This window comes from Anolis sagrei, chromosome 6 (assembly GCF_037176765.1).
Source record: "Anolis sagrei isolate rAnoSag1 chromosome 6, rAnoSag1.mat, whole genome shotgun sequence".
Classification (NCBI taxonomy): domain Eukaryota; kingdom Metazoa; phylum Chordata; class Lepidosauria; order Squamata; family Dactyloidae; genus Anolis; species Anolis sagrei.
In genome coordinates this window covers 44,912,519-44,929,217 of record NC_090026.1, presented here as the reverse complement: position 1 = coordinate 44,929,217, position 16,699 = coordinate 44,912,519, and the positions used below count along the sequence as shown (strand labels likewise).

The 16,699-nt window shown below is 40.7% G+C and overlaps 1 protein-coding gene across 3 annotated transcripts in view; it reads left to right on the top strand.

The window, feature by feature from the left end:
- Window positions 1-13,257: 13,257 nt before the first annotated feature.
- ACLY (ATP citrate lyase) overlaps window positions 13,258-16,699 on the top strand; it is a 90,550-nt gene continuing 87,108 nt past the window's right edge. For 2 of the 3 annotated variants that reach the window (XM_060781147.2, XM_060781145.2), the window contains exon 1: window positions 13,258-13,401. The gene's annotated coding sequence lies outside the window, so the exon portion shown is untranslated. Of the gene's footprint in view, window positions 13,406-16,699 lie in introns of all 3 variants that reach the window. The other variant, XM_067470076.1, reaches the window with a different exon arrangement.

Genomic DNA, 16,699 nt, shown 5'->3' with positions numbered 1-16,699 from the left:
CCGCTGTGAGTCGCCTTCGGACTGAGAACAGCGGTATATAAGTAAGGTAAATAAATAAATAAATGACCAACAGAAAACAGAAAAGACCATCCAGTCTAACTCCCTTCACCAGGGCAAGAAAACGTAATCAAAGCCCTCCTGACAAAGAGGTATTCAGCCATAGAGATAGATAGATAGATAGATAGATATGATTCACACATAGATATCATAGATTTGAAAGGGACACCCCAAAATGGACAATTATATGTTCCATGTTCCCGAGTAGGCAAACCAGACAATCTCCACATCAACACTGACAAAGAAACAGCAAGAAATACTGTTTACCCACAAGCATAAAATTTTACATATATTAGAAACCATCACTTTCTCATTACCTTATTTTTCAGATCACCAGACTGCAACGCAGTTGCATGTGACGTCTGTAGACAGTCCACGTTTCGCAGGCATATAGCAGAGTTGGGAGGACAATAGCTTTATAAACAAGCACCTTGTTATCCCTACAGATGTCCTGGTCCTCAAACACTCTGCTTCATTCAGAAAAATGCTGCACTCGCAGAGCTCAAGCGGTGTTGTATTTCGGTGTCGATGTTGACTTTGGTGGAGAGGTGGTTGCCAAGGTAGCGGAAATGGTCAACATTTTCTAATGTTATACCACTAAGCTATATCTCTGGCATTGGAGAGGGATTGGCAGGTGACTGCTGGAACAGCAATTTGGTTTTCTCGATGTTCAATGACAGGTTGAGCTTCTCGTATGCTTCTGTGAAGGTGTTTAGAGTGGCTTGTAGATATATATTTGTATTAGAGATCGGTGTTGCCATATGTGTTCCCAGGGCAAGTTGATTTGTGTATATATTATAATTTTTTATCCTACTGTTCAGCCTGCAAGGCCCAGAGTGAATTTACACAGCGCCTGTAGGAACAACAATGTGTCATTAAAATAGGAGCCAATTTGCAGAAGCAGCAGTTATACCAGTTCCCGTCTTCCTCCGCTGCCCACAAGGCAGTTACAGTAATGGGCTCTGTGAGGTGAGGAGAAATCCAGTCCCAGCTTGATGAGGTAGCAGCAGGTTCAGAAGATGTGAAGGAAAGTTTGTTTTGCTTCTGTCTTTCTTTTTTCCGGTTCATAGCGCAGGTGGATCTAATGGCTCATAGAAGAGAAGGAGAGACCCAGACATGGTGTGATAGATCAAATGCATGTAGAGGCAACAGTGGCGCCAGTTAACTCCATTCACTCCTTTCTTTTTTTGCGTTGGAGCAGCTGCCTGTCATCAAAATGAGCAGTAAGATTTCCTTCCCTAAAGGCAGGTCTTGTGTACAACATTTGGGAATAAGTTAAATAATACACATTTTAATTGAAGAGGTAACTTCTAAAGGATCTTTAACTCAAGAAGAAAAAAGGATCTAACTGCATTATTGCATGTTGCATACTTTACTTACTTACTTAGGCAATCTCTTGTTGTCCGAGTAAGATTGTCTTCCCAGTTCAGTGAACTGGCAGTGGGTCCGTATTTGACTGTGGAGCCCTATTCTTGATCTGCATGTTCTCCCGCAGTGAGGGCCTTGGTTTCCAGGTGGAAGGCAGTCCCAGTCAGGGTTGGCTTGATGTGCCTTCCTCTTGACACGTTTCTCTCTTTCTCTCCATTCGTGCCTCTTCAAATTCTATAGCACTGCTGGTCACAGCTGACCTCCAGCTGGAGTGCTCAAGGGCCAGGGTTTCCCAGTTCTCAATGTCTATGTCAGAGTTATTAAGGTTGGCTTTGAGCCCATCTTTAAATCTCTTTTCCTTCCCACCAACATTCCATTTTCCATTCTTGAGTTCAGAGCAGAGCAACTGCTTTGGAAGACGGTGGTCGGGCATCTGGACAATGTGGCCGGTCCAGCAGAGTTGATGGCAGAGAACCATCGCTTAAGTGCTGGTGGTCCACCTGTCTTCCCAAGAGATTTGCAGGATTTTTCAAAGGTAACACTAATGGAATCGTTTCAAGAGTTGCATGTGATGTCTGTAGATAGTCCATGTTTCACAGGTGTACAGCATGTTTGGGAAGACAATAGCTTTATAAACAAGCACCTTGGTATCCCTACGGATGTCCTGGTCCTTAAACACTCTCTGCTTCATTTGGAAAAATGCTGCACTTGCAGAGCTCAGGCAGTGTTGTATTTCGGTTTCAATGTTGACTTTTGTGGAGAGGTGGCTACCAAGGTAGAGGAAATAGTCAACATTTTCTAATGTTACACCATTAAGCTGTATATCTGGCATTGGAAAAGGGTTGGCTGGTGACTGCTGGAGGAGCACTTTGGTTTTCTCAATGTTCAATGACGGGCCAAGCTTCTCGCATGCTTCTGCTAAGGTATTTAGAATGGCTTGTAGGTCTTCTTCTGAATGCACGCAGATGACGTTGTAATCAATATATTGGAGTTCTATAACAGATGTTGTTGTAATCTTGGTTTTGTTGCATATTGCACAGGATGAGTAGTATGCCAATTGGCTTAGGAAGTGTAGGGGGAAAAACAAACTTTAGAAATGGCAAAATACCTGGAACCCACAGTATGAGCTTGAGTCATGTGATGGGCTCCATAAGTAGCTGTTTCATAACTGTGTTGAAAAGCTGGTTTTATTGCATGTGATGAAGTCCTTAGGGTGGCCCTAAATCTAAAGTTTAGTGTGAGAGCTGGGTAAATGAGTAGTGACTGACAGCTTCCAAATTAGTGGGCACTGAATCCATTCATAACCTGCAATTCTGTCCAATGTACTACATCCACTGTGGTTAATGGTTTGAGCACTGGGCTATGACTCTGGAGATGAGGGTTCAAATGTCCTCTAGGCTATAGAGTCCTAATAGGTGATCCTGGGCACGTCAGCCTTGGAGGAAGGCAATAGCAGACACCTTCTGAACAAATCTTACCACGAAAACCCATGATAGGTTCACTTTAGGCTTTCCATAACTAGGACAAAATAGGTTCAGCACCTTAGACAGCTCCTGCAGTGAACTGGGCCTCTGTAAGTCTTTGGGCAATCATGCCACCTTCAGCACAACTTACTACAATTAAAGCTTATTCTGGAGCATTAACATATGTCAGCATTTGGCAACAAATTTTGAGGGAGGCCTGAAAAGACACCCAATTCAGGAAGAAGATTGCCTGAGGACCAAAATAGGTTGAAAGCCACCCTAAAATAGGAGCAGATTTATTGCTCCATTGACATGGGAAATAATAATAATAATAATAATAATAATAATAATAATCTTTATTTATACCCTGCCACCATCTCCCCACTGGGGCCTTGGGGTGGGTTACATGAGGCCATGCCCAAACAACAAATTACAGCAGAATAAAACCAAAAACACAAACAATAAACAACAACATAATAATTACATAAAACATATGAATGCATAATGATATAAAATTACCATAAACACAATCACAATGACAGTGGGCGGGCTACTTTTTTTTTCCGTGTCAGGAGCATCTTGAGAAACTGCAAGTCGCTTCTGGTGTGAGAGAATTGGCCGCCTGCAAGGACATTGCTCAGGGGACGCCCGGATGATTTGATGTTTTTATCATCCTTGTGGGGGGCTTCTCTCATGTCCCCGCATGAGGAGCTGGAGCTGATAGAGGGAGCTCATCCGCCTCTCCCCAGATTCGAACCTGCAACCTGTCGGTCTTCAGTCCTGCCAGCACAGGGCTTTAACCCACTGCGCCACTGGCGGGCTACATGTAATGATTAAAAGAAAAACTAATTAAAAACTGATTAAAAACTCGGGTGAGATAAGGGGAAGCAGGTTATTTGCGGAGGAGGGCTCATTAAAACGGGGGTTGTGGTATCAAGCTTTCCCACAAAGGGGGGGGGATGTATACTATAATATACTATAATATTAATATAATATTAATATATAATATTAATATAATATACATATACTATAATATGCAGGTTTTCAACTTTTGCTAGTAAACTAAATAAAATTAAATATATTCCAAAGTAACAACCCCCTTATGCTGATTTGTAGTTAAATAATATTCTTATTTCTTATCATTTTAAAAGTTGTTATTTATTGTCTAATAAAACATAATCATAATAACAGATAAATGAGTGGTGTTTCATTTTTATAGTCCCCTTTCTGCATTATACTGAGCATAGTTCTCTTATTTTGAATTCACAGTCTGGAATAAGATATGCTCAGAACAGATAACATAAACCCAAGGTGAGAAGAATGCAGAGGTGACTTTGCTTGGCTTAGTGACTTGTTCTTGAGAGGTTTCAAAAGTCCTAGAATAACTGGTTTAAAGACAATAAACCCTGACAACATCTCACTTGCTCAATATGCAGACGAACAAACCAAGCTGGTTCTCTAGTTTAATCAACTCTAAGTAGGCTCTAAGTGAAGCAAAGTTGCCCCAACACAAGAAGAGACTTTCAGCCAATTGCATTTGCATCTGTGGAAAGGGAAGACAGTGATTTATTTAGCTACTGCACATATATGGGGAAAGTGTATAAATGTAGGAGATAAACTTTACACTTGTCACATGTGAAGAATTTTGAGGATCTGTTTGCTGGTTCCTATATATGTACATGACGTGATTTTTCTGTATGTGATTAATGTAGGAAATAAGAACACAAAGAGATGAGAAACATTATTTCTGTGATGTTGTATCTATGGCTGCACATTGTGGCTTCATATTGCTGTCCTTATCTGATGAACATGTGTGAACAAGCCCCAATTTACAATGAATTCATCCTTAAAGACACAACTGACTGGTGGTATTTTGGAACGTTGACAGTTTTCTGATCCCATTTCTTCCACACAAATGTTCTCCGGGCTTCTGAAAACTGTCATACTTCTTAATTCAAATTGAAGACAAACTTACCTCTTAATCCTGAACCAGTTGTTTTTTGGTATAATGCAAGAATAAAAATTACCCAGGCAACAGGCAGCCATCTGAGAACAGGTAATTCTGCTGCGTCAATGCACTCTGGCTGATTAAACACTTCAATCACAGTGAATGAGGGGAAAATAGCAAAATGGCCCATCTCAGGTGGAGGCTGATTAGAAACAGACAAAGCAAATGCATTAAAATATTCAGACATCACCCTTTTTTGTAGACATGTTCTGAAATACGTTATGAGAAGCCTATTCTACATGGATGCATATATTTATTTTTGTTCCACTTTTCTACTAAATCAGAGACTAACTGTATCATTATCTTTGCAAAGTATGTATTCTGTTTATTGGTTTGTACCACAAAGGTTCCTATATGGCTTGATGGATCTGTACCAAACCTGGCACACATACCCTTCATTATCCAACTTTAAATAGTTGAAGGTTTGAACTGAAAAAGACCACCTTTTCTGTCCTAAAACAGAGGGAAAGCAAAGGAATTAAGTTGATTGGCTCTTGCTAGGTGAAGTGGCCCTCTGTCATGTGACTGGAAAAGAAAGAAGCAGATTGACTGCTACTAGAAGCCCCTAGTGGCACAGTGGGTTAAACCACTGAGCTGCTAAACTTGTTGACCGAAAGGTTGCAGGTTCGAATCCGGGGAGCGGCGTAAGCTTCCGCTGTCAGCCCCAGCTTCTGCCAACCTAGCAGTTCAAAAATATGCAAATTTATTTATTTATTTATTTATTTATTTATTTATTGCATTTATTGACCGCCCCTCTCAGCCCGAGGGCGACTCGGGGCGGTGAACAGCAACAAAGAAAGACAGTGTACAGTAAATCACGACAATACAAACCAGACAAATACAACATAACATATACTTATACTAAAAATCCGCTTCGTCAAGTCCTGGGGTCATAGCCGAAATTCGTAGTCCTAGTTCATTCCAGTGTCATTCCAAGATACACTCAGTTGAAGGCCTGCTCGAAGAGCCATGTTTTCAGGCCCCTACGAAAGGCCATCAAGGAGGGCGCCTGTCTAACTTCAGCAGGGAGGGTGTTCCACAGCCGGGGGGCCACCACCGAGAAGGCCCGCTCCCTCGTCCCCGCCAGACGTGCCTGTGAGGCAGGCGGGACCGAGAGAAGGGCCTCCCCGGATGATCTCAAGGCCCTCGTGGGCTCGTAGGCCGAGATGCGGTCTGCAAGGTATTTTGGGCCGGAACCGTTTAGGGCTTTGTAGGATAACACCAGCACCTTAAATTGGGCCCGGTAGCAAATCGGCAGCCAGTGGAGCTGGGACAGCAGGGGCGTTGTATGCTCTCTGCGTCCTGCTCCCGTTAACAACATGGCTGCCGCGCGTTGGACTAGCTGAAGCTTCCGGGCCGTCTTCAAGGGCAGCCCCACGTAGAGAGCGTTGCAGTAGTCGAGGCGGGATGTGACCAAAGCGTGTACCACCGTGGCCAAGTCAGACTTCCCAAGATACGGGCGCAGCTGGCGCACGAGCCTAAGCTGTGCAAATGCTCCCCTGGTCACCGCTGAAACCTGAGGCTCCAGGTGAGTAGATCAATAGGTACTGCTCCAGCGGGAAGGTAATGGTGCTCCATGCAGTCATGCTGGCCACATGACCTTGGAGATGTCTACAGACAATGCTGGGGAGGGGAGGGGAGGGGAGAGGAGAGGAGAGGAGAGGAGAGGAGAGGAGAGGAGAGGAGAAAGAAGGAAGGAAGGAAGGAAGGAAGGAAGGAAGGAAGGAAGGAAGGAAGGAAGGAAAAAGAGGGGAATTAAAGTGAGGAAGAAGGAAGAGAATCAAGAAAAAGGAGGTGAAGGGTAAAAAAGAGAAAGGAAAGGAGAAAATATATGAGGGGAGGGGATAAAGAAAAAGAAAGAAGGGGAAGGAAAGAAAGGATGAAGGAAGGGCAGGAAGAAGAATGGAAAAGGAAGGAAGGAAAGGAAGGAAGGGAGTAAGGGAAAGAAGAGGAAGGGGCAAGCATACATAGGAAAGCAAGGGAAGACTAAAGGAAGAAAAGAGAGAGGAAAAAGGTATATGAGGGAAGAAGGGAAGTAGAAGAAGAGCCACAAAACATGCAAACCCAGTTAACGCCAGGTATATACGTTGGTTAAAAGTAATTGGACAATCAAAATTATCACCAGAAATCTATTTAAATAATAAAAGCATTACACTTGATAATTAATACACATGACTAGTTTGAGGAGATGTGGCTTCACGCCTTTCCCAAAAGCGTTGAAATTCTCATGGTGGTCTGCGAGAAGGCCTTACTGGTGCATTATTTAAACTGTTATGTTTATTCATATCATGATCTGATCACCATGCTCAATATATCCCATATGCATGGGGGTATTGGGGTAACTATACAAAAGGTTTGCTAAGGTAGACCCTCTTTCAGCCCCACCGCCCCCGAATCAAACTCAGCTCCCCCCGAATCAAAATCCTGGCTACGGGCCTGCTTGGAAATATACCAAGAACAAAGCAGGGTATTTTTGTTTCCTGTTCAAAGCAGACCATGGCATGCTTAATTTACGATAACAAATATTTTCTCATTTGTGAGGTTTTTAAAAAAAATGAATTACATGCTCTTAGTAACTGTGGTTGATGCATAACATATCGTGACATCATCAGAAACCATTATCAAGTCTTTTTTGGCCCTGAAATCCTTGAATGCTCTTGACCTGGAAACGTTGCTTGTGGTATCGAAATGTTCTCCAACAGACATTTGGGAATAACAATCCTGCACTGTTCCAAAATTTAAGGTATTGACAGGGACATAGAATTAATCATGTCTGCCTGTACGTTTTCTCCCAGACTGCTGATTCAGAAGTAGAGGGTGTAACAGTCTTAAGAGCATATTTGGGAAATATTTGGCAAATGTTTATATTTCTGTGCAAAAAATTCAGTTCCCTCCACCCTGCACTATGACACATATTTTCTATTCATTTCCTCTGCAAAAACAAATGATTAAAAATGGGGGAAGATATTATAGGACATATAAAAGGCACAGCAGTCAGTAGAATATTAGTTTTAATAGATGCTTAACAGTACCAAAATAGAAACACAATTATTATTCTTTCCCATTCAGAATACAACTGAATGTTTGTTGATTAAACCAGATCTGTGGGCTATTTGGATTATCTGACAATATAGATGTAGCCCGAGAGACTGTATCTCTCCCATGAACCTGCCCAGGCTTTGAGATCCTCAAGAGAGGTCCTTCTTTCCACTTAATTAAATTGCCTTAATATAATTAATATGTTGATTCTATTTTAATGTTGGGTCTTTGTGTGTTTGTATATTCTTGGTTTATTTATTTATGATATTTATAGCCCACCTTTCTCAGCCATACGGCGACTCAAGGCGAGTTACGGGTTGGCACAAATTAGATGCCATATATTCATAAAAGAACAATTAAAACCATCAACATAACAATATAAACATATATAAAAACCATTAAAACATATGATTACAATACTAATCGTATTGTTATGATTAGTATTGTAATCATTTTGATTCACAAACCACAGAGTCCCAGTATGAGGGAAAAGGCACCATATCCATAAAGTTAATAATAAAAGGTTATGATGATGATTAATTCAAAATGTATATGCTTTGTATCAGTTTCTGAGCATAAGTGCAGACAAGTAAGTATTTGGGTCATACAGAATTCCTTTAAAGGAATCACCAATTTCTTAATTTCCCACTTATCTCGATTAGAGTAGCATGGTCTAAACCAAGGGTCCTCAAACTTTTTAAACAGAGGGCCAGGTCACAGTCCCTCAAACTGTTGGAGGGCCGGATTATAATTTGAAAAAAAAAATGAATTCCTATGCACACTGCACATATCTTATTTGTAGTGGAAAAAACACTTAAAAACAATACAATAATTAAAATGAAGAACAATTTTAACAAATATAAACTTATTAGTATTTCAATGGGAAGTATGGACCTGCTTTTGGCTGATGAGATAGGATTGTTGTTGTTATATGCTTTCAAGTTGTTTCAGACTTAGATTGACCCTGAGCGAGGGCCGGGTAAATGACCTTGGAGGGCCGTATTCTTCCTCCGGACCATAGTTTGAGGACCCCTGGTCTAAACATATGATAGACTTACTGTAGCTTTGGAGGGCATATGTTTTGGATGAACATTAAAGAAAAACACTTCTTTCTTATAGAAGTTATAGAAGAAGATCTTCAGATGATCATCAAGCAGAATTAGAATACCATCTACTGAGGATTCTTTAGCTCTGGATTCCTGCTTCATGACGTGCATGGCATTCATGGACTACATGGCATACAAAGCCATTTCAACTTTCTGATTCTGGTCCTACACCTGCAGTTATGCCTAGAAAGATGCGAATAAGGAGAGATGTGGCAGATTGAGTGAGTTGGTGGTATTTCCAAGATGACATATGAGCAATGTAGTACTTCCCAGGTGTCTGTCATTTGGTACACCCTACACCCATCAGATTCTCCAGTGTGATTCTATGATCAGCTCTCTCTACTCATAATGGAGTACTGAGCCTTCATGGTTCAACTTTGAGGACCATGTGGCTCCCACAGGTTAAGGACTGCTACACTATTATAAGTTGAAGGAAATCCTTATTCCCAAATCCATTGATCATGTCTTCATATCAAAGTGAAAGGTACAGGCCTAGCCAAGAAATTGAAAATTCTAAAAAAAAAAAAAAAAAAGGTAAATCTTTATTTATCAGGAGTGAACCAAAACAGTTGTAGTACATTAAAAACAAACAAACAAACAAACAAAACACAAAGTTTGCAGGCTTGGTATTCTATTAAATGTCCTTTGACCAGTAGCTGGCCACTTGGAGTGTCTCTGGTATTGCTGCAAGAAGGTCCTCCATTGTGCATGTGGCGGGGCTCAGGTTGAATTGCAGTAGGTGGTCAGTGGTTTGCTCTTCTCCACACTCGCATGTCGTGGATTCCACTTTGTGGCCCCATTTCTTAAGGTTGGCTCTGCATCTCGTGGTGCCAGAGCGCAGTCTGTTCAGCACCTTCCAAGTCGCCCAGTTTTCTGTGTGCCCAGGGGGGGAGTCTCTCATTTGGTACCAGCCATTGATTGAGGTTCTGGGTTTGAGCCTGCCACTTTTGGACTCTCGCTTGCTGAGGTGTTCCAGTGAGTGTCTCTGTAGATCTTAGAAAACTATTTCTTGATTTAAGGCATTGGCGTGCTGGCTGATACCCAAATGGGGTGGGCCAGAGACGTCACTGCCTTGGTCCTTTAACTATTGGGTTTTGTTTTGTTTGTTTTTTTGTAAATGAGACCTTTTTAAACTAAAGGTAGGGATCAAACATGCCTAATCAAGTCATGATGATAAACACATTCAGAAATAACATGCAACAAAGCTAATTAATCTGGCATTTGTTATGTGACTTTTTCAAACTATAGCTCCCAGCAACCTCCATGCAGTCCAGCCAACACAGTCCAACAAGTCATTTTTCCAAATTCTGGGAAATTCTTTGTTTCTGTCCATGAGACTTTCTCTCTCCCATTCTTTCATTGTATTGCTAACACACATAGCAATATATGCATGCATATTTGCAAAGCCGACGTAATCACTTTGACAGAAGTATCGTCAATGAAAGGGATAGTGAGGAAACACCGTTTCGTTTTGCCAAACAACGCCCTCTCCTCCCCCAGCATTATCCAATCCTCCCTGGGCTTCTTTTGGCAGGTCAACGGCATTGTGGCCATGTGCCCTGCAGGCCTCCAACATGTATATATGGTCTGTGTGCACATCTTTCCAGAACATGCCCACAATATGAGCAACAACTTATGCTGAGTCAAACCACTATCAGGCCACCCCTGCTGTGATTTCACTACAGAGCAACTCTGCAACCTGAACATCCTACTTTTGTTTCCCTCCCTTCCTCCAGGCTCAGATGGAGAAACTCAATACACCCTGCTTCTTTCTTCCCTCTCCCCCTTTCTTCTGTTTTGCAATCTTTCTCTATTGCTTCATACTGTCAGATCCAAGTTCTGGAAAGGAAATGCACTTTGAGGCCGAACAGTCTGATCAGGTCATTTCCTCTGAGGCACGGTTTTGAAAAGTCAGGTGCCACTACAGAAAACTCCCTGTATCAGTCACAGTGAAAGAATGTCTTGAGTGAACAAAGGTGCAAAGAAGAAACCCACCTTCCCAAACTTTCAAAGGACGGAGGAACCGAGGACAAAAGACACTCCGTATGGCAGAGCTTTCCAAACATTTAATGTTGGTGGCACACGTTTGAGGTATGCATCATTTTGTGACATAGTAATTCAGTTTAGCTAGCAAACTGGAGGTTAAACCAACCCCTATAAGAGATATGGACACATACATAAACTGTAATAATGAAATGTATGGGAACACAACATATCTCATGAAAACCTTTCGTTTCTATTTTTAAAAATATATAATTTGTAAGATAGTTACATGCATTTCCAAGATGGTTGTCATTTCCTCATTTCTCATTATGTTCATGCAGCACACTCATACATTGCAGCTGACACACTCACATGTCATGACACACGATTTAGAAAGCTTTGGCTTAAGATGATGCATACAGAGTCTAGGACATATGTATCAAACTCAAGGCCTGCAGGCCGAATCCAGCCCACCAAGTCATTTTTGTGGCGTCCAGATATTGGACTCCAACTCCTGTAAAATAGTAAAAATAGTAAAGGCGTTGTGTATCTGCTTTGGAAATAGAATACAAATTTTATGTATTCTTATGCAAAGAATACATAAAATTTGTATTCTATTTCCAAAATAGATAATTGGGTGCATCTAGAGCAGTGTTTCTCAACCTTCCTAATGCCGTGACCCCTTAATACAGTTCCTCATTTTGTGGTGACCCCCAAATAAAATTGTTTTCATTGCTACTATTATGAATTGTAATGTAAATACGATATGCAGGATGTATTTTTATTCACTGGACAAAATTTGGCACAAATACCCAATACACCCAAACCTGATGTAAATTATTACATCTGGCCCGGCCATAGGTTTTTAAATCCTTGTGTGTTATTGTTTATATGTGATTTATATTAATTGTATTGTATTTATTGTTTTTGTTTGTTGCTTTTTGTTCTATTGATGTGTTGTTGGGCTTGGCCTCATGTAAGCCACTCCGAGTCCCTTGGCGGGGTAAAAGTTTTTATTATTATTATTATTATTATTATTATTATCAGCAGCAGCCAAAAGCAGGCCCACACTTTCCATCAAAATACTAATAAGTTTATATTTGTTAAAATTGATCTTCATTTTAATTATTGGATTGTTTTAAAGTGTTTTTTTTTTTTTGCACTTCAAATAAGCTATGTGCAGTGTTTTTTTTCAAATTATAATCCGGCTCTCCAACAGTTTGAGGGATTGTGACCTGGCCCTCTGTTTAAAATGTTTGAGGATCCCTGATCTGGGATAAATGCAGTTTATTTATTTATTTATTTTGCTTATATACTGCTGTTCTCAGCCCGGGGCGACTCACAGCAGTGTACAACAGAAAAAGGACAGGGTTCAAAATACAAAACATAATCTAAACTCAATCTAGCAATAACCAAAAACATCGTCATCAAAAACATCAACAATATCAATAATACAAAAAGCCATTCGCGTTGTCTCATCGTTAAACCACAATCCAGTATCATTTTCCGTTGTTCCATTCCTGTCGTCATTACCAATCATTGCACTTCTTGTTCAAACGCCTTCTTGAACAGCCAAGTCTTTAGTTTCCTGCGGAATATCATCAGGGAAGGAGCCAGTCTGATGTCCACGGGAAGGGTGTTCCACAGCCGAGGAGCCATCACCGAGAAGGCCCTGTCTCTTGTCCCCGCCAGGCATGCCTGTGACCCCACTTGCACTGCCATGGCTCAATGCTAAGCAATCATGGGAGTTGTAGTTGCCGTTTGAGGAAATAAATATCCGAACTATTTATATTAATTAATATATTATTAATATATTATATTATATTAATATATTATATATTATATAAATATATAATAATAATAATAATATATTATTATTATTATTAATATAATAAATTAATAATTATGATTATCAATAAATAAATATCAGAACTATTTGGCAGAGAAGGCTAAAGATCCCTTCCTTCTTTGGAGGGAAATGCAGCAGTATCCATCCTTGGTTCCAGCTCTGCGCCTCTTTCATCTCTGTTACAATGGAAAGGGGGAAACTACAAACTGAGCAAACAAAAACTACACCTCCCACAATCCTTTTGGGCCTGCCTCCCCGCCCACCCAGGAAGGCGGTGTTCTGCCCAGAGGAGAGGAGCCAATGGGAGAAGTCAGGCGGCGCTCAGGCAAGCAGCACGTGGAGGAGAGGCTGACCAATCAGGAGGCTGGAGCGCATCTAGCCATATGAGAAGAGGCGGAGGAGGAGGAGGAACTGAAGAGAGAGAACAGAGAGAGCAGGGAAAGGAGGCAGAGAGGAAGGAGAGGAGACTGGGACAAAAGGAGCAGCTTCTGGAATTGGGGGAAGCAGGACAAGGCTCTTTATCACAAGGCAAGTATAGGAAAAGGAGAACTACACCTCCCTTTCTTTCATTTATTTTTCTATATCCATTCTTTCATTTAATGGATGTGTGATGGTGAAATGATTACAATTTTCAGAATATCCTGGTTTGGGATGCCCTGAGGCCTCTCTCCACCAAGACATTATTTATTTGGGGGACATCTACACTGCAGAATTAACTCAGTTTCATCCCACTTTAACTGTCTGGGCTCACAGTTGTGGAGCCATGGGAGCTGCAGTTATTAAAGTGATACAAGCCAAACTACAACACTTTTAACTGTCATGGCTCAATGCTGTGCAATTGTGGGAGTTGTAGCTGGGTGAGGTACTAGTATTATTTGGTAAAGATACAATAATAATAATAACAACAACAACAACAACAACTTTATTTTTATACCCTGCCAACCATCTCGAGGTGGCTTACAAGGGACTCGAGGCGGCTTACAAGGGACAAGCTCAAAAAAATTACAGATAAAACACAATCAATTAAAAACATGTGTCAAAACGACTACTCCCAGGATTCCATAGCAGTTAAAAGTGGCATCAAACTGCATTAATTGTACAATATAGATGCAGCCTTGGTACCAAATATTTATAAATGCACCCTAATGCATCACAAGAGAAGGACTTTAGCCTTCTCTGCCACATATAGCCTACCCAAACTACATCTATATAAATAAAAATGTAATGTTCGTTTGTGGGATTAACATAACTCAAAAACCACTGGACGAATTGACACCAAATTTGGACACAAGACACCTATCAGGCCAACGAGTGTCCATCACTCATAAAAACACAGCAGAAGACACTTAAAAAGCCAAAAAACAAAAATTACATTACAACGCATACGCAAAACCACACATATATATATACACGTAAACACACACACACACAACACATATACACAGTCTGGGCCACAGCAGCGCGTGGCAGGAGATGGCTAGTCTATATAAATAAAAATGTAATGTGCGTTTGTGATTAACATAACTCAAAAACCACTGGATGAATTGACACCAAATTTGGACACAATACATCTATCATGCCAACGAGTGACCATCACTCATAAAAACATTGAAAAACACAGCAGAAGACACTTAAAAAGCCAAAAAAATAAAAATTACATTACAACGCATGCGCAAAACCACACACATATATATATACACGTAAACACACACACACAAAACACATATACACAGACTGGGCCACATAAACGCTTGGCAAGGGACGCCTAGTCTTCTATAATTCTATAACATTGGGCCGTGGCAATTAAAGTAGTCTCAAACTGCACTAATTCTACAGTGTAGATGCACCCTTTTTAAAATATACATCCTGTTCTTATTCTGGGATCTAAAGTACTTCCCTCTGGTATACATATAACTTTTTGGAAGGAATTATCAGCTTCTTGGAAGAGCTGCTTGGCTTAATTTCTTTGCTTAGTAAAATTGTGTGAAGTGCAGTGTAGCTCGAGAGGGGTGTTGTGTCAATAGGTAACCACTATTGCCTTAGGTATGTTCGGCACCAGCAATACTTTTTGTTCTACCAAGCGAGAGAGCCGGCGTCTCCCTCTTCCCTCCACCCGCGCTCTTCTCACCAACCCACAAGAGATTCCCAAGCTGGATAATTACGCAGAAGGGATTGCGGAGAATGCAAGAAGTCTCTTATCTCCCTGAATCCCTTGATAGGATGTTGAAAAGGAAAAGGATAGGTGTAAGGAGGGGAAAGGGCCTAAAGCACCATATAATGCAGCTTGAAATGTAATATAGCCTAACTCAGGCATGAGCAAACTTGGGCCCTCCAGGTGTTTTGGACTTCAACTCCCACAATTCCTAACAGCTGGTAGGCTGTTAGGAATTGTGGGAGTTGGAGTCCAAAACATCTGGAGGGCCCAAGTTTGCCCATGCCTGGTCTAATTGCATTGGACTGCGTTATATGAGTCTACACTGACTGTATTATGCAATTTCAAACTGTGTTATCTGGAAGTGTAAATGAGGCTTAAAACAAACTGCACAATTGCACTAGATTCATCTATAGCAGGCCTGGGAAAACTTGGGCCCTCTAGGTGTTTTGAAGTTGAATTCTCACAATTATGGGAATTATGGGAGTTGGAAGTCCAAAACACCTAGAGGGCCCAAGTTTGCCCAGGCCTGATCTATAGTGACAACTTTGCTTTTTGATGGTTTAGTGCACACAAACTGATGCACAAAATGATTGAAAAATATTGTTAGTAAAATTACTTTCAGGCTTTGTGTATCAGCTGTTGATAAAACATGAATGAGTGTAATGTTAGAACTGAATCCCATCTGTTCACATATGCAATTACTGTACAGGTATTCCAAAATCTAAAGATAGCCCAAATATTTCTGGTACAAAGCATTTTGGATAAGGGATGTTCAACCTGTAGTAACAATGGTCAGGTTTGGGGGTGGTTTCTACCTTTAAGTAGCTTTCAATAGTATGAAAGTGCTTCTTAGGCTTTGGAGTTATAATGGAGTCCCAGCTATGAGACAGGATCTGAAAGCAGTAGTGATCTTAGGACAGATTAGGGGTATTATTTATTATTTATTTATTTCTAATATTTGTACCCCGCCCTTCACACACGCACACACACACCGGGGGGACGGGACTATTACTGTGTTAAGGTTTAATGGAGCATCCATTTGACCATTGTCGGAAAAGAGTAAATTTTTTAAGGCTGAAGCAAAATAGTTACTAAGGGAGTAAAGGAATTGGCTTCTAAACTTTATGATCACATCCAAAATGTAGTTGGAGTATTATAGAGTCTTCTCCCAACTTGGCTTTCCTATCTTTATATCAAGACTTTTACTTTTGCTATTTTTATATGTTTGGGGATGTAGGGATGGGCAAATTTTATTTATTTACTATATTTGTATACCACCCTTCTCAGCCCTCAGGTGACTCAAATTTTAGGTTTGCAGGATCTTCTCTTATGATTGTATTGAATTTTATTTATTGTCGTGGACTTGTGTTATATGTATTTTAATAGTGTTGTGTTTTACCATTCTGTTTTATTCCTGTTGTACCCATCCTCAAGCCGTAAGAATTATTATTATTCTAAACCAAGTATACTAAAGGGAGCTAGGAATAAAATCGGTGGCTTAGGTGGGCAGGTGCATATTAAGACTTGAAGATCAGAGTGTTTAGAAGATTGATGTTCAGACCAAGAATTGGTAAAGAATACCAAAACTAAACTCGCAAGTCCTTCCTCACGTTCCTTGCTGGTTTTTCCTTTTCCAACAAACTGCATGGGGGAAGTTGAATTGCCACTGTT